Source organism: Struthio camelus, chromosome 5 (assembly GCF_040807025.1).
Source record: "Struthio camelus isolate bStrCam1 chromosome 5, bStrCam1.hap1, whole genome shotgun sequence".
Lineage (NCBI taxonomy): Eukaryota > Metazoa > Chordata > Aves > Struthioniformes > Struthionidae > Struthio > Struthio camelus.
In genome coordinates, this window is record NC_090946.1 from 40139614 (window position 1) to 40165800 (window position 26187).

Consider the following 26187-nt stretch of genomic DNA (forward strand, 5'->3'; position numbering starts at 1 on the left):
TCCACCATGGAAAGCCACTTAACTCATTCATCTAAAGGGGCCGTGGCAGGCTGGGTGAGGCAGCATTTAGGTTTCTATCTAGTGGAGTCATTTTCGCTCTGGAGCAATAGCAAGTAGAGGGGGAGCGACTGGGAATAAATCCGAAAAGCAGAGGCGTATACCCTACTGGACACTTTGGAAGAGGCAGAAAATACCTTGAGCAAACAATCCAATCTTCTAACACAAATCATTAGGACTAGGGCATGTTTTCTAGGTTGATCCTCATTTTGTAGGTTTAATGCTTCTCCAGTTGGGGTGCCGAGTCTGTTTTCTACCACAGCTGATGTGAAATTAGCCTTGCTTCCCACAGTCACTGCTCCATGTCACATCGGGGAAGTTAGTAGCGTAAGAAGAGTCTGAACATGTGAAATGTTTTTATGACTGCATAGATTGAGCCACATTTCCATGACAAATCACTGAAACCTGAGAAATCTAATTTACAACACAAATTCTTTTCTTTTGTGTGTCTTTCCCAACTCAAATTCAAGGCAGAAACTCTCTGGGTTCTGCAGTAACTCTAATCTAGTAAAACCGTGGGTGTAGGAAAGATGAAAAACAATTGCATGAGGTCTCCAGGGTTGGTCCACAATGACTCCAAACCCTAAATTGCTCATCCCTTGAGCGTGGTTTACAACTGCAAGGGATCCTGGCTGAGCAGTGTAACCAGCATTTAAATAAAGGGGAGGCAGCAAGCCCTCCTGAATCAGTGGCATTTGTTCTGGGAAGGGCTGACCCAGAGATGGCCACAGCAAAAAGGTACTGAAACCCACTGTCTCCTCCTAGAAACAGAATTGAAGGTCATAAAGTAAAGACCCCTGCAACCAATGCTGACCTCTGATTAAAAATAAACCCCTGTCATGCACAGACAGTGTTTTTTGAAGGGGGAATATTGAAATGCAAGGAAAGCTTGGAGAGCTGATGGCTGGGCATCTTGGAATGAAAAAACGAGTGGCATTAATGCAGGTACAGCTCTAAACCCCTGACCTTTGGCATCAATGTACAGACATGATTCCTCCCCTTCTTTACTTGACTTCTTTCACAGTAAAACAAGTCTCATTTTTTGTGGTGCTTTCATCTGGGAGCAAATGTGAGAGAAACTCAGTCTTAGGAACATCAGAGAAGAAAGGCTGCCTTGGGTCCTATCCATGCCACCTCTGGAGCCAGGAAAATCTTGGTCCTCTGTGGACATTTGGTGCTTTCCCCCAGTCTAATGATTAGCATCACTATTTCCAAGTGATGTGGCTGCCACTGTTTCTCATCAGTGTGATGAGAAAATAGCAAAAAATAGCACCATCACAGGGTCCTCCTCCTTTATTGTACTCTCAGGACAAGAGGACAGCTGACACATTCAGGGACTCATTTCTTCATTTAAAACGCATTAGAGGAAATACTGTTACAATATATTATATTATCGGCCCCACGTAACTTACTGCCATAAATTAGAACTGAGAAAGAATTGTGATGAGGTTAGAGAAAAGGACCGGATATTTATAAGGGCGAAAGCATCCTCCATGATGCCACCTAGGAGAAGAGCATGGCTGGCAACCTCCTGCGAACGCTTCGAAGAAGGCAGGATTTCAGAAAGTTCTGAAGCAGGAGAGCGAAGCACGGTTAGAAAGCCAGGCCTCAGCAGAACAGTCCAGCTATCAGCTGGCTGTTAGTTAACAGAAGGGTTCCCCACAAGCAGGTTAATGTACAAATACGCATGACACCGTATCTGCATTTCTGTGGAAGGCTGTTAAAACTCCTGAGAAGCGCCCAGTGCCAGCTCCTGGCAGAGGCAGGCCTATCGACCGAGGGAGGCTGTGACCCAGTACAGCAGCTCTTACGATCCTGTCACATGCAGAAATCTTACAGTACCCTACACAAATATTAGTCCTGGTGCCAGTGAGTAGTTCTGCCTAGTCTTTTGCTCCGTCTGATCAATCTCGTGCATGCTATTCTGCCCTCGCTGCAGGCAGCCATCCTCTCCTCCTTGACCATATACCCACTGGATTATTTTTGTCTTGGATCACATAGTCCCAATGTTACAATTACACGCTGACCTCAAAGACTTACTTTTAAAATTACCCTTCTTTAGCAAACCCTCTGTCTAGTGGGTTGGGTGGTTTTTTATTTTTTATTTTTATATCTAAATGGTTAAATCGTGGGTGTGGTTGAGGAGAGAGGAAAAGAAGAAAGAGGCAGCCAGAGCAGACAGGCGGGGGAAGGGTTGTGAGGGTCACAAGTGTCCTCCTGAAGCTGAGGAAGTCAGTGTGCTCCAGAGAGGAGACACTTGGCTTCATCTCTTGCCTCAGCAGCATCTGCTTCTGTTCCCCTCACTGACAAATGCCATTTCACCTCAGAGACAACGGCAGTGCCTATTCCTCATAGGTACAGCTAGAGCCTTATTCTTCCAGCCACGAGACAAACCCAGAGATCCAACAAACCAGTTCTCTTCAAACACAGTGTGAAAATTGGCACTTTCCTGTAAAGTGCTCACTGGTATTAGACATTTCTTAAGCAACCCGGAAGTGCTCAGGTCCTACAGACGAACAGGTCCACAACAGGGATAGGCAGCCACGACTGCAGAGTTGTGTTCACAGTGAAAACCATATAGGGTAGGTGTCATTTGTCCATGTTACTGCTAAGCATGACAGTTCCACCAAATCTCCTCAACACTTTGCAGAACACATAGAAACAACTTCTTCAAAAGAGGAATGAACATCTTGTTCAGGGATGGAGAATAGAAGGGAATGGAACAACGGTCTGTCTCAGCAAGGAAAAGAGGAGAAGCAAGGTACACGCTGAGAGGAGAAAGTTCAAAAGACCCAGGATGTTCACCAACTTTTTCAGCTTGCTGCCCTCCATGGCTTTTCCCTCCCTGCTCTAAATAGCTTCAAAGTCCAGCTGAAATGGCTTTATGGCTCACTGGAGCCACAGTGGAGAGAAGGCTCCAAATGATATGAAGAGCTTTACCAGCCTTCTGTTGCTTGGCCACAGGCTGCTCTTCCAGCCACCCTGGCCACCTTGTGCTCATGATGTTCTCCTTCAAGCATGTGTGCCACTTCCATGCTGTTCTGGAAGTGCAGAATCTTCCTGTATCCTCTGTAACCTTATCTGCCTCATCTTCCTGTAGCCTCTTCCACAGGCTGGCTACGTGTCAGTCCTGATGGGGTGAGCTTTGATCAGGTTAAACCTCACCAACAAAAAGCCAAGGTTAGTACTTGCAGAGCAGACCTGCAAAGAAAGCCCCAAGCTGCAGATATTTAAGAAGGCAGCATTTGTCACTCTGCGTGATCCTGAACTCCTCCTCAGGTGGAAGAGGGACTGTCCTGTGCTGTGGGTGGCTCTGGGGGGTTGAATTGTATAAGACAGATCTGAACATCATCAAACTGGAAATGACCTTTCAGGGTTTTTGGTAATGTCAATGCCCCAGCCATTCAGGAAGTGACAGTCTCTTTTCATTCTTCCTACAGTTCCCCTTGTACACAGCATCTTTTCCTCTTCTCCACTCCCTAAACAGTTGTGATGCAGTGTTGCCCTGTGCTGTTGCAGAGCTCGTCTCTCCTAGATCTGCACTGGCTGCATTTTATGGTGGGTGAATTGTTTTTTTGGTTTTTTTTTGTTAGTTTTGTGAAATGCTCTGGAAGTCTGTGAGACTGAAATGGATTTGACACACACTTACATGGACTACAGGCTGGCTTTCACAGCCCAGGCTGGGCCAGATAGTAATTTCAGAGCGACAACTGAGTGATACCTATAAATGGTGGCAGAGGATATGATGATGAACCGGCCTGCAATGACCCAGTGCTTCTCTCATTTGGATTTAAGAAGCCAAATCCACCTACGAGCATTTGCTGAGTAGTGTTTGTTTCACTGGGTATCAGTAAGCAAGACACCACTCAATGGTTTGCATCTCTGAAGAAAAAATGCAAATTCCAAACTCTGTTCTTGTAATGAGCTCTAGCAAATTTGCTCCCTTTTGCAGTCCAGGGGTCAATCAATTAGTCACTGCCTCGGGAAAAGCTTGATTAAGCTCAGATAATACAACAGAGATTCCACCCACCTTGCCCTGCCTCTACACAAATCCTCCTTTGCACATCTGGATAAAAGCTTCGCTACAAAGCCTAGAGAGATGAATGGCAGCAACAGCTTCAAGCAGAGTCCCCGAGAGCACGTCTGAGCTCCCAAAAATCATTGCAAACTCTTGCATCATGCAGAGGCAGGAGAAGCCAGAGCAGCTAGGAAGTGAGAAGATCCACTCTGGCAGCTGCTGCCATAGGGGATAGGGTGTAGCTCAGAACAACAAAAGGTGTTTTTACTGGGGAAACATGGTGCCATGATTTATTAACCTTATAGCAGAGGCAGAGGCAGAGGCAGTATTCCTCCCCGTCTGCCTAATGCTGCTCTCATGCTGCTGCTCTTGCAAGCAGCATTGAGCCAGCCATTCAGAACTGGTCTGACAAATCTGGCTCCAGCTGCTCGGCTTTATTAATGACAGAAGCCCTCAAGGGGTGGGATCCAGAGGCATCACAGAGATTTTTTTCCCCTTTCCTAAGCACAAAAGACAGAAGTGGAATGTAGCTGAGGAATGTTTCGCCCTTGGAAGGGATGTAATAAATCTCCTTGGATGTGATATTCGGTTTATTTTGTGGGAGTCATTCAAAAGGAAAATGCAGATTGTGGGGCTTAGCACTCAGCCTATGCTGGCAAAGGATCCCTAACAAAGAATGTTCATTGGCAGGGAATTTCCTGACTTTGCAAGTGAGCAAACGCCTCTTTTTTAGTTACTCTAAAAGCTGTCTTGTTATTATATAAAAGGTTGCTATAAAGCAGACAGTGATCAATTGTTCTCCAGATCCTCTAGGAGAAGGACAAGTAACAATTGGCCTAATTTGCAGGAGAAAAAATTTGGGCTGCATTCAAGAAAGTGCTTTCTTCCCAGGAAGGTCTCCTGGGCCGCAGGGGGCTGCTGGGGAAGCTGTGGCATGCCCATCATTAGAAGCATTTCACACACACGTCAGGCACCGTTCCTGGGTGACTCTACCTCGGCGCAGGGAGTGATGGATTTGATAACTTCCTGAAGTCCCTGCCAGCCCTGCGGTGATTATTACCGTATGATTATTATTTAATGGTGTGAGTGCCCCCATTGGGATAGGCACTTAAAGAGGATTCTTCCTGTGCTGGAGGTCACTGGATCTAGGAACAGGTTAGCAAGCAGGGATTGTGGAAGGAGATAACAGAAGGGAATGGAGGTACAGATGGACTTGATTTACTGCAGAAGCATGGCAAAGAAAAACCCCAAAGGTGACCGTGAACCTACCAAAGAGCAAGATGAGGTTTGGCTCACTGACAGAGGTGGGTAAGGAAGGAGGGACAGATTCCTTCTGGGGTCTCACCTTGGCTCTGCCAGGAGAGCGTCTCACCTCTGTCAGCAAACCGCTTGGGAGAGGTCACGACTGCGGCCAGCCAAGCCCAGAAGGGAAATGGCAATAAACAATCTGGGAACCCTAAACTAGCATTAAAGGAGACCTGGTCAAACAGGAGCAGAGCCAACTTGAGCTGCGTAAGGCAGTTTCACCACTAAGGGATTCACCTATGGGAAGGGGCTACAGCCAGAAGGACTATCAGATACCACCGTTAGCAGTACACAAGCTGCTTTAAAATGGTACAGACTCAGTTATTGCCAGTGGTGGCAAAAATCCAGCTAAGGCCCTTCTGCCTGCCTGTTTGGACGTGACCGGGGCAGGCCTGAGCTGGCAGAGCTGCCATTAGAGCTGTGGGAAGCCTGGAGAGAGGTGGAGGTGGGGTCCCATCCACCTACTCAGCAACTCCTGCTGTGAACCCTAGAAATTGCCCAGGCTGCACCCTACTAAAACCAGCTCTGTGGTGGCGTTACTGATGAAGACCAGAGCTCAGAGGGGCCAGCCACAAGAGCACCTGGCTTCTCTCTCTGTCCTCCAGAAACACAATTTTGCTCACCTCATCAGGTTGCTGGGATTTCCCCCTTCTCATGTACTTGTGAGAAGAGATGAAGACATGATGCCATCAACAAGGAAATGGCTGTTAAGATTTTCATTTCGTAGAACAGGAAGTGTGTTTGCAGCACTCAGTGGAAGGGCTAAGGCCTGCTTGAAAGATTTTAAGAGAGTCCCTTGGGTCGTTGCTGCCATTGTCACCTGCTGCAGGGAACATATTTTGTTTCTGTGTTTCTTTTCTTGTCAGGGAACACAAGTATCTTCTGTTCTGCTCCTCATGTTTTGTTTTCACATGGAGAGGAGGTGCCTGTGTAAAGCAAGTGATCTTATCAAGAAGTGAGCAGTCTTGAGTTTTTACCAGAACTGGACTAAGCACTGTTACTGTAAACATTGTTATTGATTATACATTTATAGAGAGCTGCAAATTTACACAGCGCTTTATAAACACAAAGTTTCCTGGACTGCACCTAGTGACAGGAGAATTAGGAAGCTTTTTTTTAACAGTTGCATGATACTTCTGTTATTTTTTCCACTACAGCAATGGGCTCAAGATCAGAGGAGTTGCTGCTCTTTTCTGCGGCCACCCACATCAGGACGTTGTGAGAGCAAGGCAGATGTAACATCTTACTAGGTAGAACAGCAATTTTATACCACTTTATCCCACTGACCTAATCCTAAATTTTGGATAGACAAGTCCAAAATGTGCTGGGTAACAGTGAGCAAAGCTCACTGCTCTTGGGTTCTATTTCTGGCTATGCCACTTCATATTACACCCAAGTTTTCCAAAGATACAACATTTTCCTCCTGCAAGAGTGGGGCTGCGAGTCTATGACCACGATGCTACATGGGAAACATAGTGTGAACCAAGGTATCTGTGAGTCTGAAAGCCCAGTAATGTAAGATATGCAAATGACAATTCCCTTGGGGCACATCACCATTATCAGTGCAAGTATTTTGGCTCTTTGGACAAAATATTTGCTCATCACCTTAAAAGTGAAAACCTTTTCGGCCAAAATCGTTGTGGGTGTTTTAAGAACGCTTTCAGGTTTCTAAAGGGACCTCTAAGAGCAGGATTAATGCCCACAATGACACTTCACTGTACATCCGAAAGTATCGTTTTGTGCAACACTTGGTGACAGAGAGACTCAAAAGAAGGAAAGGGAACAGCAAACAACACCAGGCGGACAGGAAGGTTGGAAGATGCACGGAAAGAGTGGAAGTCATGTGGCCTCAGAGAAAGGGAGAGGAGCACAAGCCTTATCTAAATAATCTGATTAATTAAAGAGGCAGATTGAACGGTTCCTGGGTGAAAGCACTGGGTTAGGCCTCAGGAGGTCCTAGTCACCAGGTCTTAGTGCTCAAAAGGGACTGCAGAGAACAGAGAGGTTAAAGCCAGTGTTTGGGAGGCACTCAGCTAACTGGGAACAAACACCTGAAGGCGACTGCTGAAAAAAATAAGCCCTAAATGCAGAAACGTCATGTGTGGAGGCTGTGCTGGCAGAAACTCTGATAGGAAATCCTGTAAGATATGCTCCCCCCAGATCTGGAAGTACCCTCCAGGAGTTTTGATTCTCCACGGTAAACTCTGTTTTTAACTCCTCACAAAGAGTTAAAAGTTCTGCCACTCTTCATCCACTGCTCTTGCGCTGGAGATCTGGCTGTGAATCGAGGCACACTGCTCACGCAGTTTACATTGGCAGACTGTGAACATCCTACTGCTGGATATAGGGTGTGGCTGAGTGTGCCCAGGCCCTTTCTGCATTGCTTCTTGATACCCTCTAGAGGCTGGCATGGAAGAATAGCCCAGCCTTGGAAAATATTACCGTCTCATAGCGAACACTGGTTCTGAGGTGTATCCAAAGGAGGCCAGGTTGCATATAGGGAAAACCAGGAACCTTAATGAAGAGCTGGGTTAAACTCCCAAGGCTCTACACATGGAGTGCAGCAGAGAAGCTGGCTCTGGAGAAGTTCACCAGAGAATTACCCCTTGCACCTCAGCCCTGAGAGTCTGCTTTCAGCATGGTACCTGCCTATATGCCATAAATAGAACAGAATCTCCCTGTTTGTATTTTTGGAGGACTAAGCGTGTGTTGGTGTAGCATACTTGGTTGTCTGTCTCTTCCACCAGATTACCCCCAAAGTACCTGACAAGGCATTAATAACTTCAGACTCCAAGGCCACACAATGTTATTTCCCCACTGAGTACTGTTTCTAGCAAGAAGGACCCTGGGAGTAGGATCCAACTCCTTGGCCACACTTCAGGCACACCCAAGCACAGCTCTGCAATGCCATCTCTTCAGATGCTCTGTATCTTACAGAATTCCTCACTGTAGGGACCAAAGGCATTCTGCCCAGCTGTACACCATGATCATACAGGGAACTGCATATTTTTCTAAGGAAGAGCTTTTCCTCCATATGCTACTGCAGATCTTAGCAAAACAGCCATTAGGGCTAAGCCAGGGTGGTTTTGCTGTGCACAATGTTCTTGCAGAGTCCTTGCCAGCCCTCTCCACGTAACGTTTCAACTTCATTTTAACCCATCATTGCTCCATTTGTACATCCCAGTGCATTTGCCAGGCACATATAATGTGATTCAATTTGATCTCTGAGTTTTTCCACATGGGCCAGTAGCTATCAGAGTCTACGAGTTATTTTCGGCTTGTCTGTGACATCCAATTCCACCCACGAGGCTTGCAGAGATATATAAATCATGGAGATGTCTAAAATACCAGGCCCTGAGGAAACAGCTGTCACCTCCAGAAGCTTGTGAAGAAGGTAGGAGGATGAAGCATTCAACTCAGCAACTTACTGAATTTTCTTCTAGCTCTAAGAAAACAGAGAACAGGAAGAGTCTTTCTGACCGAGCCCAGATGCCTTGCCAGTTAGGTCTTCACGTCGCCTTCACAATTTATTTGATCAGTGAAAGTAACACAGGCAACACATAGACGCGCAGCCTTTCAGATGACGTTTGTGCTACCTCACCTTTATCTTCAAAAGGAATGGACCGGTTCTCTTCCTTTTTGTTTCCGAATTTGTTCCTGAAAGTGGGCTGGCTGGTCAAACCTTTGCACCCAATCTCTTAATGAGAGCAACACGGCACTTGTCATGCTGGAACCAACTGAACCGATGGTTGTTCCAGGGCTGAAACCTGCCTCCTCCTGGGCTGCTGGAACATCTGGGCCAGAGCCTTGCACATCAAGCAGCTACCGGCCTTTACAGAGGAAACTAGGAAGAAAGTTGAGAAGTTATGTTTTCACTCTCTCCCTCCTCCCATTTGAAGCGGGTCTGATCTTCCCTCTCGGACCCCAGCTCTGTTCATTTTCTGCTGCTATTCGTAATGGAGAAAACAGCAAGGGAGCAGCACAAGAGGGGAAAAACAACCCCCCCCCCAAAAAAAAAAAAACCCAAAAAGGCAAATAACACTGTGTGGAGCGCTGCGTGCAGGGTGAAAGACGGCGCTGTGCAAAGCACCTCGGTTCCGGGAGCGGGGAGCTCTCCTTAGGCCGACGGAGGCAGCCGCGGCAGGGGCAACCGGGCCAGGCCCAGCCCGGGGGCCCCGCGGGCGGCGGCAGGCGGGAGCCCTCTCGGCCTGCCGCACTCGCCCACCTCCGCGCCTGGCCGCCTTCCGCCCCTGCTCTCCCCGCTCCCGGGACGGGATCCGCCGAACCGGCCGCACCTCACCTGCCGAACATCCGCGTTACGGCGGGGGGCGGCCGGGCGGGGGCGGCCGGCGGGACCCCTTCCTGGCGGGGCCCCTTCCCGGCGGCCCTCCGCGGGCGACCGCTCCTGCCGGGCGACCCCCGCCCCCGCCCCCGCCGCCATCATGACGCGCCGCGCCCGGACGTGCCGACGATGCGGCCGGGCGCGGCGGGGGCGGCGGGCGCGGCGCTGCCCCCTGGCGGCGGGCGGCCCTCCCTGGGCGCGGCGCGGCCGGCGGGGCGCGGGGGCGGGAGTACACGTAATTGAAGGCAGATGGCAGGTTTTCAGGGTCTGGAGCGGCTCTGCCTCCGCCCCGGACCGGCCTCCCTCTTGAGGCGGCCCCGCTCCAGCGCCTGCCCCTCACCGCAGGCCGGGGAAGGCAGCGCAGGCTGGGCGCACCCTCGCCCGGCACCCCTCGCCTTCCAGGGCGCGCGCACTAGGCTGCTGAGCGTCCTTGGGAAAATAAGCCTGTGCAAAGATCCCGGTTCGCTGGATTTAGAAGGAAAGCTAAACACCCCCTTCTTTAACTTGTTTCATTTTCCCAAGGGATTATGATGTTTTTTCCCCCCCAAAGTTTAAGCAATGTACTTCATACAAAAAAAGCTGCTGCTCTCTAATGTTACTTTCCTTAGCAGGAAAAAACCCAAAAGTTTGTCTCTTTGTTACTTTAATACTGGGAAAGGGCTGACAAACTTGCAAGAAGCTAAAGAACCCACGCCTTTCTCTGTGTGTCTTAATGATGTCTTGCTGTAGGGCATTCTGTTTCTATTTACCTTTTAACCACACCTTTCTCCATCCAAACTGCAGTAATTGCTGCTGTTTATATTCAGCCACTTTTGTCTTCCTGCCAGAGTAGAGCAAGATTCGAAATAAGTTATATATACAGGCTTATACCACAAGCTCATCTTTAACACAGATTGGAAACTACTTACATTTCCATGGCGATTCAGGTAGGAGAAGGTGGACACAGCCTGGTCCCAGCGGGAATGCTGTACCGTGGATGCGTGCTCCTGTGAATAGGAACAGACACACAGCATTAGGTGATGCTTACAAGGGAAGGGATGGGGCAACAGCCAGCCTAGACCTTCTGGAGAAGCCACACCGGTTGGCCTCACTGACTTCAGTGCTAACAGCCCTTCAGGACTCTGCCACAGCTGGCATGTACGAGTTCTCCACAGCTAATTGGGAAGGAACCAGGGCGTTTTGGCACAGAGGCAGGTGTGCAAACAGAAGCAGAGCAGCTCCTGCGGTGGGGAGACACAAAGCTGGGTGAGGCTACAGCCAGTGCCTTGCAGCAGCCCGCTGATGACCCTGGCCAGTTTTGCAGTGCTGTAACTGGAGAGCCGGGCGAGAAGGGACAGGAGGGCCAGGCTCTTCCACATCTGCCTACCAGGAGCGCCTTCCACCTTGCCCCGCAGCACGCGGTGCTGCCTCCTGGCAGAGTGGGGACGCTGAAGCAGATGGGCCCCAGACCCACGCCGGGCGTGCAGCCCTCCTTCGCTCTGGCGCGGTACTGCCGGCGTCCATCACTTTTGCATCTAACACCGAAGAACCTAGTTTTCCACCCAAAAAACTACCCGGCAGGAGCAACTTCAGTTACGTTACGCTTTGACTCTGCATTTATGTTACAGCAGGCCGCCGTGCTGCCCCCGCTGCCCCTGCCAGGAACCACCCGTGCGGGACGGGGAAAGACCCCCCCCGCTCCCCGGGGCCACCCCGCGCACCGGCTGCTCCCGCCGCACAAGATGGCTCAGCGCCCCCGCCAGGGGGCGCCGCCGCCGCGGACACCGCCACCGCCGCCTCCGCCGCCGCCTCCGCCGCCGCGCCGCCTCCCGGCCGGCCCGCTGGCTGCCGCCGTCAGCCCGCGCCGCCGCCGCCGCCGCCGCCGCCGCCGCCGCCGCCTCCCGCCCTGGGCTGGCCCGGCCGGCGGCGGCCGCTGCGCGGCGGCGGGGCAGCAGCTGGCGGCGGCTCGGGGCGGCCGCGGTGGAAAAGCAGTGCCAGGCGTGGGCTCGGGCCGCCCGGTCGGGGCAAGCGGCTGGTTTCGGGACGTCCGGATGTTGCACCGGCTCCGGGTTTGCCCGGCGAGTAACACGCGGAGTCGCGTTGTGAACTTCAGGAAGCAGGAGCCTGAGCGTTTGGTCAGAAATGCTAGAGTAACGAAGAGATTTCAGTCCATCCTGCAAAGCCTTTTACAATTTTTCAGCAGAGCCCGGTTAGAAAAAAAGATGAGCTACGTAAAGATCTGCCGTCTGCATAATGCCGGGAAGAAAATATCCGAAAGGGGCCAGTCCCAGCCTGCTAGGCTGCTTTCTCCTAACTGCCCTAAGCAGGGAGCTGAACAACTGGGAGCTGAAGAGCCGGGGTTGAACCTGGCCCAGCCCCCTCAGAAGCGGGACGCTGCAGCCGCTCGGTGCTTCCCAGCGGCCTCTTTCCCTGGGTGTCAAAGCAGCGTAGTGGGGGGGAAGTCCTTAAATACTCGAGTGCTCACTCGGGGTGAGGGGTAGCTCCTCAGCTGTACTCCAAAGTTGACTGGCTTTACCGAGTGGTCTGAGAAGGAGATTTTACCCGGTAGATCGAGGACAGAGGCGATTCCAAAGTTGCCTGAAGTAGTGAAGGCTTCGAACGCAGCAGGCGCTGCCCTCCGAGGCATGGCTGTTCTGGCAGGACTGCGTCCTCCGGAGAGGACTTGGGCTGGCGTGCCGGTCTTTGCACTCGCACAAGGCCAGCGCTCACGTGCTGCAGTCGTGAGGGCCACATGCGTTGCTAGCTAGGCAGCGTCCCGTTATTTGAAATGCGACACAAAGAAGTAACAAGGTGAAGGGCCCTGAAAGAAGACTGAAGGTACGGGGGGAGAATTTCAAAAAGATCACATGATTTAGTGGCACACAAAAAAAGGAAGAGGAGGGGACCTACCCATTTTGTTTAAAAAATCAGCTGATTACATAAAACCACCCCAGTCCGTACTCAAACACTCCTGGTTATCAATTGATGGCTGGTCTCTTGCAGCTGCAGTAGCATGGGTAAGTAGAGAAGAAGGTCTTGAAGGAAGAGAAAACTATGGTGATGTACATCAGTTGTCCAGGCTGGCTGTGAGCTTGTGCTTCCGGCTGAGGAGAGCTGACTCTGTTACTCAGGTGTAACAGCGGTTCATGTAGCAGAGCTAGTTTTAACCGACTAGCTTGGGTACTAAATGGTACAGTGAGAGCAGCGTGAGGTTTCATGCAAGCTACAAACTTGCCTGAGAAACTGGGCAAAGACCCAGGCACTGAGCCCCGGGTAGCCAGGACTGTACTGGTAGGAGTTCCTAGTTGGCAGCTGGCTCTGGTATGTCTCCACTGCTCTGGCGGCAGTGTGGCCATGCAGTGAGAAGCACTCCTGCTCACTGCGTGCCATTATGTTGATGGTGTCATGTCATCTGTTCCCTGCAGGAGCCTGGGATTGCTGTGCAGAGCGATGGGATAAGCAAGGAATTCATTGTTTCCGTTTTTGCAGCCTTTTGACTTCTGTTTTGAATTGTATCAAAAATGTGTCTTTTGCAAAGCCACCCAATCTTTTAAAACAAAATGCAAACAAAGCTAGGAAACAAAAGGTAAGTGCAGAGCTACCCCATTTTCCGCAGGTTAGCTCCCCACCCTTATGAGGATCTAGGATTTATAAGGGGTTTCTAGCACTTGACTAAAAGGAAACTCTATAGTCAAAAAGTGACCAGACTTTGTAATAGGTAATGGATAAATTTAAGTACATGGAAACTTACACAGATATTATATTCTGTCATCATATTCTAGAGGACAGCAGACTGAACTGGCAAATCAGATACAGCTGACAAAGCCATGTAACCAGTAGTGAATCATCTTAATCTGATGGATGGAAAAAGGAGGTGCACATGACTTCCTTTATACATGCAGGAGCTAATCGCCAGGGCCGTTGCTGTGTCAGTATCTTTAATGTTTTATCTGTGATGTTGGCTCACAGCACTCTAGGATCTGCAGTTTCTGCATGTTGTAGCACCTGATAGAAGACGCTCTTTAGGCTGCCTTGGGCTGCCAGGCTGTATCCAGTTTACACAGAGGAAGGAACTTCCGCATAAACAGGAGCACAGAGAGGATCACTAAACCAGTGCTAACTTATGGAAGATGTGCAGGAAAAAGGAGTTCAAAATGTGCCAGAGAAACTGTTGAGGGAGTAAGCTATGTTTGTGTATTTGGTAGGAGACTATATAGAAGGTAGTCTGTTGACTGAAAAATAAAGGACTGAAATACAGAGGCTTATAACAGACACCCTAGGGTCTGAGCTCTCCAATCCATGGAAGTTACAGGGAAGGCTTTCCAAGCGGTAAGGCACCGCCAAGATGCCTACCTGCATCTAACTGCAGCAAGCAGAGTATCAGATGCAGAACAGTTCCTGGAGCACAGTCTGAAGTCCAGATCATGGATTCGTGAGCTGACCATGTGAAATGGTGAATAAGGAAGCTTTTAAAGAGCAGGTCATCCCAGAACAGTCCACTAAGCGAGTTATCCCTTCTAACAAATATTCTGTGGGCACTCTTTCACTCACATGGAGCACGTGCTTGTTTAAAGAGGGAAATAACTGGACGATCAGCTAGCTCTCCAGGAGATGTCAGCTAAGTTCAAACAAACTGCATACTGAATAAATACCTGATTCCACTGACCTTCTTAGGGCCAGAGGATTTTGACTCTGTTAAAATGGTGCTAGTGCCACAGTCTGCAGATATTTAGTCCTAGAGAGTTTTTTTTACTGTCTACCGTAGTACCTTATTACTGTTTTTTTCTATTATCATCTGCTTTAATAAACAAACTCCCTCAAACAGCATTAGGCCCTAATATATCTCTCTTATATTCCCATTTCCTTGGCCACATGTTGCTAACTGTGCTAAGTGCTAAATGGCTCTTGGGAGGTGCAAAGAGGGTGTTGTGAAAGGGCTAAGCTGAATTTCACAAAAAATTGCACGTACAGAGAAATACTATTATCATTATGGCAGTGTGAGCAGGCTCAATAGCGGCCAGGTTGAAGACTCTTATTTTGACGAGGCTGAAGAGCTGCATTCATGGTTCTGTTCTTGAGAGAATTTAAATGACACATATTCACCTTGTGGAAGTGAAGTTTTTAGACCCTAAATGAAATGACAGAACTGGATACTTCTTCAGAAATATTCAACAAGATCAGTATGTCCTGCTAACCAGGTCAAGTTCATCCGTTCAGACTTCTCCACCAGAAACCAGCAATCTCAACGCTGAATAATTCTGAGAATTGAAGAGTAATTCTTGGAACATTATGGAAACAATATGCCCATCCCCTGAACTAGATCATGAACATTTACTTCTTAAGCCCCAGCCACAGGCAGAAAAAAACCCCAAAACAGCTCTCCTGCAAAATGATGTCTCCAATGGTGATTCAGGTGTTCCCCAACCAATTACAATTGTTTGGATATGGGCAGAAAGAACATAAAAGAGACCAATGATGTTTAGCAGCCTCCAATACCCAACATGTGACAGCATGCTGGGGCCACCAACAGGCATCAGCCATTGTATAAACTTCAGCCTAAAAGTAGAAAGGAAGCTGCACCATATGAAAAGCCACTTGGTTGCAGGAACATTACAAGAAAGCAATCTGCCCAGTTTCCTGGGTGAACTGGCTCAGTCTGTGGTCTTGGCTTGTTTATCTGTTTGCGCATCAAAGTGCTTAACTATTGGAAGAGATGTATCTTGCCGTGGCTTGACATGAATTGTAATCGTAAGACACCACTTTGAGTTGCTAACCACTGTCTCTTAGCGAATCTCTGTTACGTTGGGCTGCAGCAAATCTTTTTAATCCAGTGAGCGCTGGCATGGACCTTGTAGCCTAAGTAAGCAGTCAGTCAGTGACTAATGGGTAAAGTTATTTGTCTGAACTCTAACCCAGAATGTCTGTGAAAAACTGTATCTAATGTGTGATTATTTTGTCTATTTTATAGGGCGCTTTGAATACTCTCAATTTATCTGTAAACTGTATTCGGTATTCTGAACATTGATGGCTGCCTTGCTAATTGTTTTAATTTTGCAATTAAATTACTGCAGGTTAAACGTTAGCTAATACATATAAATCGATCCAATGAATTATTTTTTATGCTAACAACATATTTTGAAAGTATATATTATATATTTTTCTTAAGAAGAATAGCATCTGTAACTGTTCTGCCAAGCTATTTGGGTTCAGAAATGTGTTTGTTACAAAAAAATGCCACAGAGCCTGTTATCTCCTTTGTAGCATTTGTCACCTGTAGACCTTAAAATTATTTATAAGGAAAGGAAAGGAGCATTATCTCATTTTATAGTTGGAGATACTGTGGCACAGGGACAGGTGAAACAGCTTGCCCACGGCATCGTGCAGCAAGTCATCTCTGACTTGCTCCAATTAGCCCCAGGTCCTGCTATCTGCCCAACCAGTCCTCCACCCACTGAGTCGTGCACTCCTCCATCGTGCTATTTCTTTTGCTCCCCTACTCCACAACAAACAGGACAGTTCAGTTTTCTTGCATCTTTTCCAGCTATGAGTCAACTACAGAGGATACAGCTCCCTAAGTGATGTTGATGGGTTTCCATAAAGCTTCCCAAGCTAACAAATTATCCTAGAACTCTATGTTATCTGATTGTTTTTCAAAACAAACATATATCTGTTAATCCCAGTTTCTCAAAAACAAAGGAAGCATTAGTCATTAAGTTTAGAGAGAAGAAATTAGCAAAATCATATCTGCCGCTCCATCACTCCCTGAGCTGCTACACTTTTCCTTCTCTTGGCTGAGAAACAGGGTGAGAAACTCAATGGTTTCCAAAATTCTTTTGTGTTTCTGATTATTTTGTTTCCTAAATGAAATTCAATGTTCTGGTATTCAAAGAAACTGCAACCAGCTCTAGGGAGAATTGAAAACGTGGAGGAAAATATTGTCAAATATTTTTCAGTTAAATCACAGGGGAGACTAGCAGCTACTGAAAAGCAAAATGTCCACATGGAGGTAGGCAAGACACAGCAGAAAATGCTGAGACCTCCCTGCACTGACATGAGCTTAGGCACTTTATCTTGCCTCCCGGAAGCCTCCTGTGATGTCCTTGCCGAGACGATGAGAAACCACTCAACAGAAGAGACCAGGAAATAATTCACCGCCTTTTTGCACCAGCTGCCTCAGGGCTTCCTTGTGACTTTGTAGGTAGGAGGAAGTTGCTCTGCCTTCACTGCCAAACTGAATGTTGTATTCTCAGAGGTTACAACAAAAAAAGTTATTTTGTCTTCGTTTCTGGGGTGACACAATTCAGTTGTTGCCACTCTGTGCAGATGCGTGGAGCTTTTCTCTATCCACACCCCACCTTCATTGCCTGCCAGCAGGCCTGAGCAATCCTACAAGATCCCTGGATGAAGGTTGTCACAGTATCATGAATGGCACTGTGTCTAGCTCCTTGGGTAGCTTCACTGCTTCGCTCCCTTATAACCAAATGGCAAGGGTTTTCATACTTCTCCGGAGTCTTTGTTTTGAAACAGAAATGTCTTCTTGTCCTGCTCCCCGTGGTCAGTGAGAACACTTGATCTTTATAAGCTAACAATTACATCGTTGTCTAGTTTTGTCTTTCTTAAACAAACCTGATGTTTTTAGTCTTTCTTCGCAGGACAGACTTTCAAGACCTCTTCTCATGTTTGCTGCTTAGCTCTGAAATCTTCAGTTTGTGTATGGCCTTCCCTGTGCTAGGAGGAGCAGAAGACTTACTTGCTGTGTCGTGCGCCCAACACCCAGCATTAGCTTTGCCTTTTTTTGGAACAGCATCATATTGTTGACTGCTGTTCAGTTCATGGCTCACACCCCCAGCTCCCTTTCTGCAGTACTGCTGCCTGGCCACTTATTCCCCATTTTCTCTTTGTGCTTTTGATTTCCTCCTCTTAAGTGTAGCACTTTGCACTTTTCTTTACTGAGTCGTTGATTTTCTCCAATTTAGCAAGATCATTTTGAATTCTCAGTCCATCCGCCAAACTGTTTGCATCCTCTCCCAGCTAGATGATGTCTGCAGATTTTATGAGTACTCTTTATTCCCTCGTCACAGGTTGTTAATGAAAATACTGCATAAAATGGATTCCACACAGATGTTGGAAGGACCTTGTTTGAAAATTCCTCCAAGTCTAACAGAGAACAATTGATAACTGCTTTTTACAGGCTTTTTTTTTAACTAGCTGTGCACCTACCTTAAGAAGACTTCATCTAAACTGTGTTTTCTTTCTTTGCTTATGCGAAAGTCACATGGAATGGTGTCAAAACCTTGTGAGAGTTAAGATGTGTAACTCCTGTTACTTCCTGCTTACCTACCAAGATGAATATGTAGAACCTACACTGATCTAAGCTAAGGAGAGTATTTTCATACAGGCTTGAACTGATTTATCAGGTTGTAATCTTCTGTTCAATCACTGGGATTTGGTGTGCAGCCATAGCCCAAGTAATAGTCTCCAATATCTCAGAGATTAAAGCTCATTCAGAATTCCAGAAAGCATCAGTAAAACATTTTTCTCCCATGCTAGGACAATATATAGTCAGAACCATGAGATCAGAGACTTTTTGCAGTCCCAAATTCAGCAAGGGATAAGAACAGTTGGCACTGTGTAATACGCATACGAGTGAAAAACCCCCTTGTGAAAACGCAAAAATGTAGGCCAATTCTTGAAGATATTTCTTTACTTTGTAAAATCCACACTCAAGGAAGCACACTGATGTGTGCTAACAGTTGTATATCCCATCCCTCTAATGGTTTTAATTTATGTACTGTTCCGTACTACTGTGAAATTGCCGATGCAGTCAGTGAGTATCATTGCAAGAAAGTAAATCTGTTCTTACAGATGACTTAAACATCCTCATTAGCCGTCAGACATTACATTAGACAAGCATTTGCTCTATCCTCAATACATGATGCACTTTTTAATGAATAGATGACTTGTCTGCTTATTGGTCACTTCTGTACTTAATAGCTGCCATCACTCCAGTATCTAAGTCACTTGATTCCTTATACCCTTGTGTTAAATCAGTGGCCTACCTTTAAGAGACACTCTTCTTTTTAGGGAAACTAGTACTTCATCTCAAGGAATGAATGGTTATGATTCTGTAACATTGGAAGTGACTAATCCAGTGTTGTAAATGGGATAAAGGGAAATGGAATGTATTTTGAGAACAAACAGTAATCATTGACACAGTAATTTGCATCCCTAGATGTTATAATAATGACTAAGTATCACTTCCCCTTGTTTGCATAAGGAAGAGTAGGCAGAGAAATCCAATGATTTGGCTAGCACACAGGCAAGTCACTGAAAAAGAGAAGATCTGAACATAGATTGCTTTTCTTGCATGTTGTTTTCCTGTTCCCTGCTAAATGTTTGAAATATGGCATTTCAAAAGATTTTACCCTTTTCAGTACTAAAAAAACTCTGTAAGGGTTTCACTGGTTGGTTCTTGAAATAGCCTGATGCCACAGGGGTTGGTCAAGACTTGCAGAGGATTTGAGAGAGACAGGGTGCAGTGAATTGCCTTCAGAAGAGATGGTTTGGAGGGTGACTTGGAATTCCTGGCAATTTACATATGTTAAGTACCAACACTCAATCTTGTGCCTTTTAGCTGTCTTGCTGATGAAGCTAACATATTTTTTGCTGCCTGAGGGAACTTTCTGCTCTCTAGAAAGTGATTGCAATTGTAAGGACCAAACCATATTCAGAGTCCCTTCTGCTTGACAACCAATTTACATGGTTTTAAACAGGAAGTACTCACTACGAGCGGATTCAAAAGGTACATTTGTACAGTGAGCAGCTCTGCACAAACATTTCTAGACAGGCAGTCCCTAGGAAGTCAGAACTACTGCATCAGAGAGATGGAGTATTCGCAAACTGAAAAGCAAATACGTTTAATGTCTTAATTTTTTGGAGGAGAATTAAGCACCTGAGGTATGATTTGCTTTGTACTAAATAAAGGGAGTGAAAAATGTCATTAGCAGGACTGCTGATAGCATTCTAAATTGTCTTTGAATTTCACACTGACTGCGTACCACAGGACCAGGGCAAATAGTAGTTAAATACAACCTTTACTTAGCTTCTCCTGACAAATATAAAGTAAAGGGTGAGGCAGTCTCACATTGACGTATGGACAAATACGGGCAAAATGTCCCTAGAAAAGGTAGTCACTCTTTATAACAATTACTTGTTTTCATGTGGCTGTGGGTCCAAAGGGAAGGGTAAAATGAGTAGAGCCTATCACTTCAGTGGCCAAGAATATGCTAATCTTTTAATGAGGGTCAGTCTAGCTCCACTTCCTCCTTCTCCCCAGTTCACATATCTAAAAGGAGGGGTTAGATTTTCCTGCACACGTGACATAAGAGTTACTGTGAGGGTGTCGGCTTTAGTTACGGGAAGCAAACGGCAGAGGAGCAGAATTTCTAGCTGCTGGATGTGGTCTTCAGGCCTGAGAGGAGGGCCAGAGCTGGTGAGGCCCAGGGCTGTCCAGCCAGGGGTGTGATTCCAGCTCACCTGTGGGCCAGGGCCAGCGAGGGCAGGATGTTATGGCACGGCACACCCAGGAGGGCCACGGCAGGCACCGTTCCTCCCCTGAGCCCTGGGGACCCACCTGTAGGCAGTCCTCAGGAGCGTTGTTCAGCCTCCCTTCGCCAAAGCTGAAACCACTTCAAAGCTGAGCCCTCCATTTCAGTCCATTGCAACACCTCTCTAAATCCACCTCCTCCTCCCCTATCCTTTCTCTTCCTAAAGACACACAGCTGGGGGGAAAACAAGCTCCCTGCTCTCCTGAACCAGAGGGGACTGCTTCCAGGCAGCAAGGAAGAGGGCTGTGCAGCCCTCCCTCTCCCAGAGGCCTGTCACTAGCCTTTATCTCTAACCAGAGATGGACCTGCTGATCAGGCACTTACCCAGGGGCAGAATCAGCAGCGCAAGGCCAAACACGCAGCACGCCACCACCGAGCCAGCACCTTGTGGAGACCTTCCCTTCTGCTGTTCTGTTCCTCACCTGAAGTGTAACCCTTAACCATACATCTTATTTAATCTTTAGCAGAACAATATCTTCTGCTGTTATTAAATTAATGTCACTCTAGAGATTAATTAAAACCAGTCCTATCTGTGTAGGGGTCAATTCAAGAGCTGTGTTAAGGTGCTACCTTACTAAATCTTGTGTCCAGCTGCAGCATTAACCTTTGCTTAGTGTCTTCCCCACGCTTGGCCACTCGCCAGCACCGGGCCTGGTGTTAGAAGTAAGAGTGAAGAAGATGCACCAATAAATCATGCTACCCAGCCATTCTTACTCAGTTCCTGTCCCTAACATTATCCTAATATCCCTATCCCTAACATTATCACAGAGGTGACCCACTGCCGTTTTTTTAGGAGTCAAGAAGGGAATGTTGTCTGCCGCATTTCTGGTCTTCTGTTGCAATGTATTTTACACATCCCAGGATGTGTACTACTACTGTTTCTGCCCAAAGAATGGTCCTCAGTATCGTATATTGCACCGTTAGTGAATAATATTTCACATAAGAGGTGAAATACGTGAGGAGAATACATATGTTGCTAATATCCCTCTCCCCAGTCTCTTTATGTGTTTTTTGTTCAGTGGAGAAACTAAAAACCCAACCAGTTATTGAGCCTCTGTCCAACACCAGCCCGACAAGTTTGCGCATGTGCTCTACCCTTCCCCCCCGGTCTTTGCCTGTGCCTTAGAGCAGAAGTGATTCAGAGGTTGCACGGTCTCTAGTGTGCAAATAACCTCGAAGTACTTGTGGGTTGATTGGCACCCTTTGAGTGCCACTGCAATACAGATGAAGAAATATTTGTTTACATATGAATAAAAGATATGAAATTCAGTGATTCAGACCCATTACCACACTGAAAGATAAGTAGGAACACCTTTATCTTCTCCAGAGCATTTCCCAGCTGCCTTTTTCTTTGTCTCTGCCCCTGCCCCCCAACTGTGTCCCAGTGTTTTCTTGACTTTGTTCTTCTCTTCTTCTCTCTGATTTTGCCTCCCTGCTCTCACTTCCTTTCCCTTACTTACCTCTTACACACTGTGCTTCCTCTTGAACTTTCCCTGTGGCTTGTTCCCTGCTCTTGTTCTCCTCAAGTTCTCACAATAAATGCTTTTTTCCAGACTTTTCCCTCTCGCATGTGCCATGCCTGCTTACACCTTCTCCCGCCAGTCACCAGCGCTGACACTGCTACCTGCCACGCACTGGTTAACCGCAATCACATCAAACCACTCTCGGACACCTCTCACAACCTATCGCAAGGCTGTCTTCCCGCATACCACCAGCTTCCAATGCCGCGCTGCACTGCTCCCCCTCGCTTGGCCATGCCCTTGGGTGTCACTTGTCATGCTCAGTGACATCTGCTGCTCCTAGACACTGCCCTAGCAGCCACCGCTGCCGCTTTCAGGGGCCATTCCCAGCGGCGCCTTGCTGCCACCACCCTTGACTGTAAACCCTCCTGCCCTCCCTGCGGTCACCTCTCCCCAGGCCCAGGGGGATTCCCAAATCCTTCTCCCTGCCAGCCCAGTGCCACCACTGAAACTTCACCCCCAGACGGTACCCTTGCTCACAACCCAACCACTGCCTCTCTGCTGCTTCCCAGCACCTATGGCTATCTCCGTTTTGCCCTCCTAACGATGTTTTCCCTTTCACCGTAGGGTATACACCAGCGTACCCTTGTCACCTCCCCCTCGCCCCTGCATTGGCTGCCCCTGAGCTGTTGATGCTCCCAAAATCCAGGCAGTACCCGCTGCCCCCCAGCCCATATCCCCCTGCCTTCCCGCTTCCAGTTCTGAAAAGAAATTTCTCTGCTGTTTTTCCTTTGTCTCAGCTAACTAGCATATATGGGTATCCTGAAGTAAAAACACAGCATAGATGAGGGATTGTAGTTTTACTGGGTGGTAAATAAGGTGAGGCCATTGCTAGGCAAAAGTAGCTTCATCTAGTTTACTTGAGGGTAAGCTAAAGTGTGATGTTTTTATCTCAAAAGAGCTTGCATGTGTTACTTACCCTCAAATAGAAAACACCTTTTTCAGCAAGGCAGCGGGGCTCTCAGAGGTCAGCTGAGGTGCGAGGGGAGAGCATGTTACCTGCGGGGCACTGCCAGAGGGGCAGGCAGAGAGTCTGGGGGCTGCGGGGCAGCAAGGAGAGGGGCACAGCCAGCCAGCAGGGGAGGAGAGAGGGGTGCGATGCGGGGGGGAAACAGAGAAGGAGAGAGCCTGGGACATACAGGGTTGAGGGGGGCACCAGCAGAAAGGGAAAGCTGGGAGCCAGGGGAGCTGCGAGCAAGCCAGGGCAGAAGAGCACTGCGGGCGAGGGAGGGAAGGGAGGCGCACTCGACGGGGTATAGGCAGAAACAGAGAGAGACAAGAAAATGTCAGGGAAGAATGGGTGGAAAAGATGGGAATAGAGAGGAAGAGAATATACAAGAGTGTGAGACGAAGGAGAAGGGTATGAGAGATAATGTGCGTTATGGGGCAGGCAAGAAGGGAGATTTCATGGAAGGGAGTAATTAAAGGTAGAGTTAAACTTGGCAATGAGGAAAGCACTTAGTTCAGGCAGAGAGAAAGATAGGGGGAAAAGAAGGAATGAAAGAAAAAAAGAACTTAAATCCTAGAATGGATGAGAGATTCGAGGAGAGAGAGAAAAAAAGGAACCAGGAAACAGGAAAGAAAGCACCAGAAGACAGCAGCGATCCTAAAATGCAGCAGGAAAAAAGTGACGATTGTTTGAATCTTGGGGAAAAGACAGACATAAAGAAGGAAAAGAGAGTAGCCTTGGAATATTTCGGAATTCTTCCTTAAAGCAGTTCTAAACAGAATCTTTATAACAAATACTACAACCATATGAACACACACATTTCTGAAACGTTGGAACGTTTTCAGACACGTTCTGAGGCAGCTTTTCTGGTCCCAGCCATCACTGCCCTCACTCAGCTATAAAATCCTTGATGAGTGTACTGTAGAGCCCTTCCCTATACAAATGGCGTAATGTAAAGCCACACACTTGTTACTGAAACAGCAGTAGGGAGGAAAGAAGATCCCTCCATGTGTAAACCCCATTATCCTCCCCATTACTTAACATAATTTGCTTCAGGCAGCAAGTCAAATCCTCCAAATATTCACTGCAGTGAGAGATACGGAGTGAGGAACTCACTTATCTTTTCCAGTGAATTTCACAGTCTGGTTTTCTCTCTTTCTTCTCACTTTCTCCCTAGTTCTGTTGTTTTTCTTTTATCTTTCCCTTTCACTTTCTCAGGCCAATTTCCCTTTCTGCCTATTGTTCCCCAACAACTTATACAGTGTCTGATTGTAATTTCCTTACCACCTGTTACCCACCCTATTCTGACACCCTCTGGGGGTCCTGTTGTTGCCAATCCCTTTTCTTTGTGTTTCTCCATCTCTCTCCAGGTGTCCCCTCTGGACATCGTCTCCTAACTGCCCATGCCAAAGCATGTATGTGCATGGTACATATCACCAAAACTGCGTACTCTCCCCAAAGATCTTGTGTAACTTCCCAGGGTGCCTCCAATATTTCCTTCCTTCTCATGAAAGGGAAATATCTGAAACATTACAGTTCCCCTTTGAACATCAGTAGAAAGGAATATCCCTCCTCAGAATCACAGAATGGTTGAGGTTGGAAGGGACCTCTGGAGATCATCTAGTCCAACCTCCGTGCTCAAGCAGGGTCCTCTAGAGCACGTTGCCCAGGATTGTGTCCAGATGGCTTTTGAATATCTCCAGGGAAGGAGCCTCCACGACCTCTCTGGGCAGCCTGTTCCAGTGATCAGTGACCCTCACAGGAAAGAAGTTTTTCCTCATGTTCAGACGGAACTGCCCGTGTTTCAGTTTGTGCCTGTTGCCTCTCGTCCTATAGCTGGGCACCACTGCAAAACAGTCTGGCCCCATCCTCTTGACACCTTCCCTTCAGATACTTATACACATGTATAAGCCCATTACGTATGTCTATATTCTACTCACTTTCAGTTCTTGCCCTCATGGTCTCTGGCATCCCCTGTTTTGGATTCACACATCCCCAATCTTTTTTGACCTTCTGCTCTGATCCAGATATTTGACCTGAATTGGGAAAAGTGCAGGTTCGGTTTTCTCTTTTTACCTCGTCATCACAGAGAGGCCTTCTCCCATCCCAGGGTGCTCTGCCATGCTTTTGAGCTGCGATGACTGGCAAAGTTTGAAGATCAGTAGCCAGGCAGGAATGGTAATACCTCATTGAGCCACTTTTGGAGCTTCACCTTCAGCCGCAGTGCAAGCCCCCCCCTCACATTGCAGGGGGGAGACTAGTGCACAGTGGCCGCCCTCTTGGCTTTGACTGCGGACACGCTCACTATATCCAAGAGTGCTGCTCAGCCTCTTATTTGCCACCCCTTGCCTGAACCCTGCCACAAGGCCTGGGTGTAGAGAGGGGAAGCATGTCCCCCCTCCCTCCCATCCCCGCAGGCTTGGGAGCAAGAGGCGCTGGTCCCCACGCAGCCATGAAGAACCAAGACCAAACTAGCAAGGCAGAGAGCGCTGAGCCTCCCACCTGCTCAAAGATGAGCATTAGCCTCCAGGAAAGTGAACGTCCCTGCGCAGGGACTGCAGAGAGGACCTGGGACGGAGCAACAGTGGCCTCACATGAGCTGCTGGGCATGCGGGCTGCCTGTGGCCAAGGTTGCTGAGGGCGAGATAAGGGTTTATTTAGAGCACTGTCCTCAGCAGCTACTCTGAGAATTTACCTCTTTGTGCATATACTTTTCAACTTGGATATTTGCCTAGACTCCTGCTCCCATCAACTCCATAGAGGGATTCCTGGGACGGAGGAACCCCAGTTGGTCCTAAAGCAGGTACCTCAGGCCCCTTGTAATCGAGGTGCCCAGCTCTTACCTCAAATGCTGAGGGATCTCAGCCTCCAAATTACTCTGTTCTGAGTCCCACCACATGGCAGCATCCTGGATCACTCCAGATGCAGGCACCCAGGCACTACCCCCACATGCTGTTGACAGAGCCTTGATCCCCACAGATAAAGGTGTCACAGAGTCCTTCCTAATCCCACAGAGTGACACATCCTGAAATGTCCCCAACTGAACTTGGCAGAAAGGAGCTTTCTGCAAGGACCAAGCTGTGGCAACTTGGAAAGAAGCAGCCAACCGTTGTAGAAGACTCCTTAACATTGCATTCGGTTTCTCCTTCCAGCTAAAGGTAAGAACCATCTCAGAATAATCCCAGTGCTGCGTGCTCTGTTCTGGCACAGGTGTATCCCCTCTGCATGTGTTAAGCCCACAGTTAAGGATAGCAGTAGGAGTAAAGTTTGGGACTGGGAAGAGGGCTGGAGTCTGTTAATGCCAATACTGTGCATTTTTGTTTTCGGGAGCAGGAATATTCAATCTTTTCTTTAACTATTTGCACAATGCACAAGAAAACCACAGTTCTTATTTGAGTCAGGTGTTGGTG

At 47.8% G+C, this 26187-nt stretch overlaps 1 long non-coding RNA gene across 1 annotated transcript; it reads right to left on the reverse strand.

Moving 5' to 3' along the window:
- Window positions 1-1335: 1335 nt before the first annotated feature.
- On the reverse strand, window positions 1336-9844 carry LOC138067473 (uncharacterized). Its single transcript, XR_011141460.1, has 2 exons — window positions 9681-9844; window positions 1336-9224 (listed from the first exon to the last, which is right to left on the reverse strand). It is a non-coding gene; the product is annotated as an uncharacterized lncRNA (long non-coding RNA).
- Between the last annotated feature and the right edge of the window lie 16343 nt (window positions 9845-26187).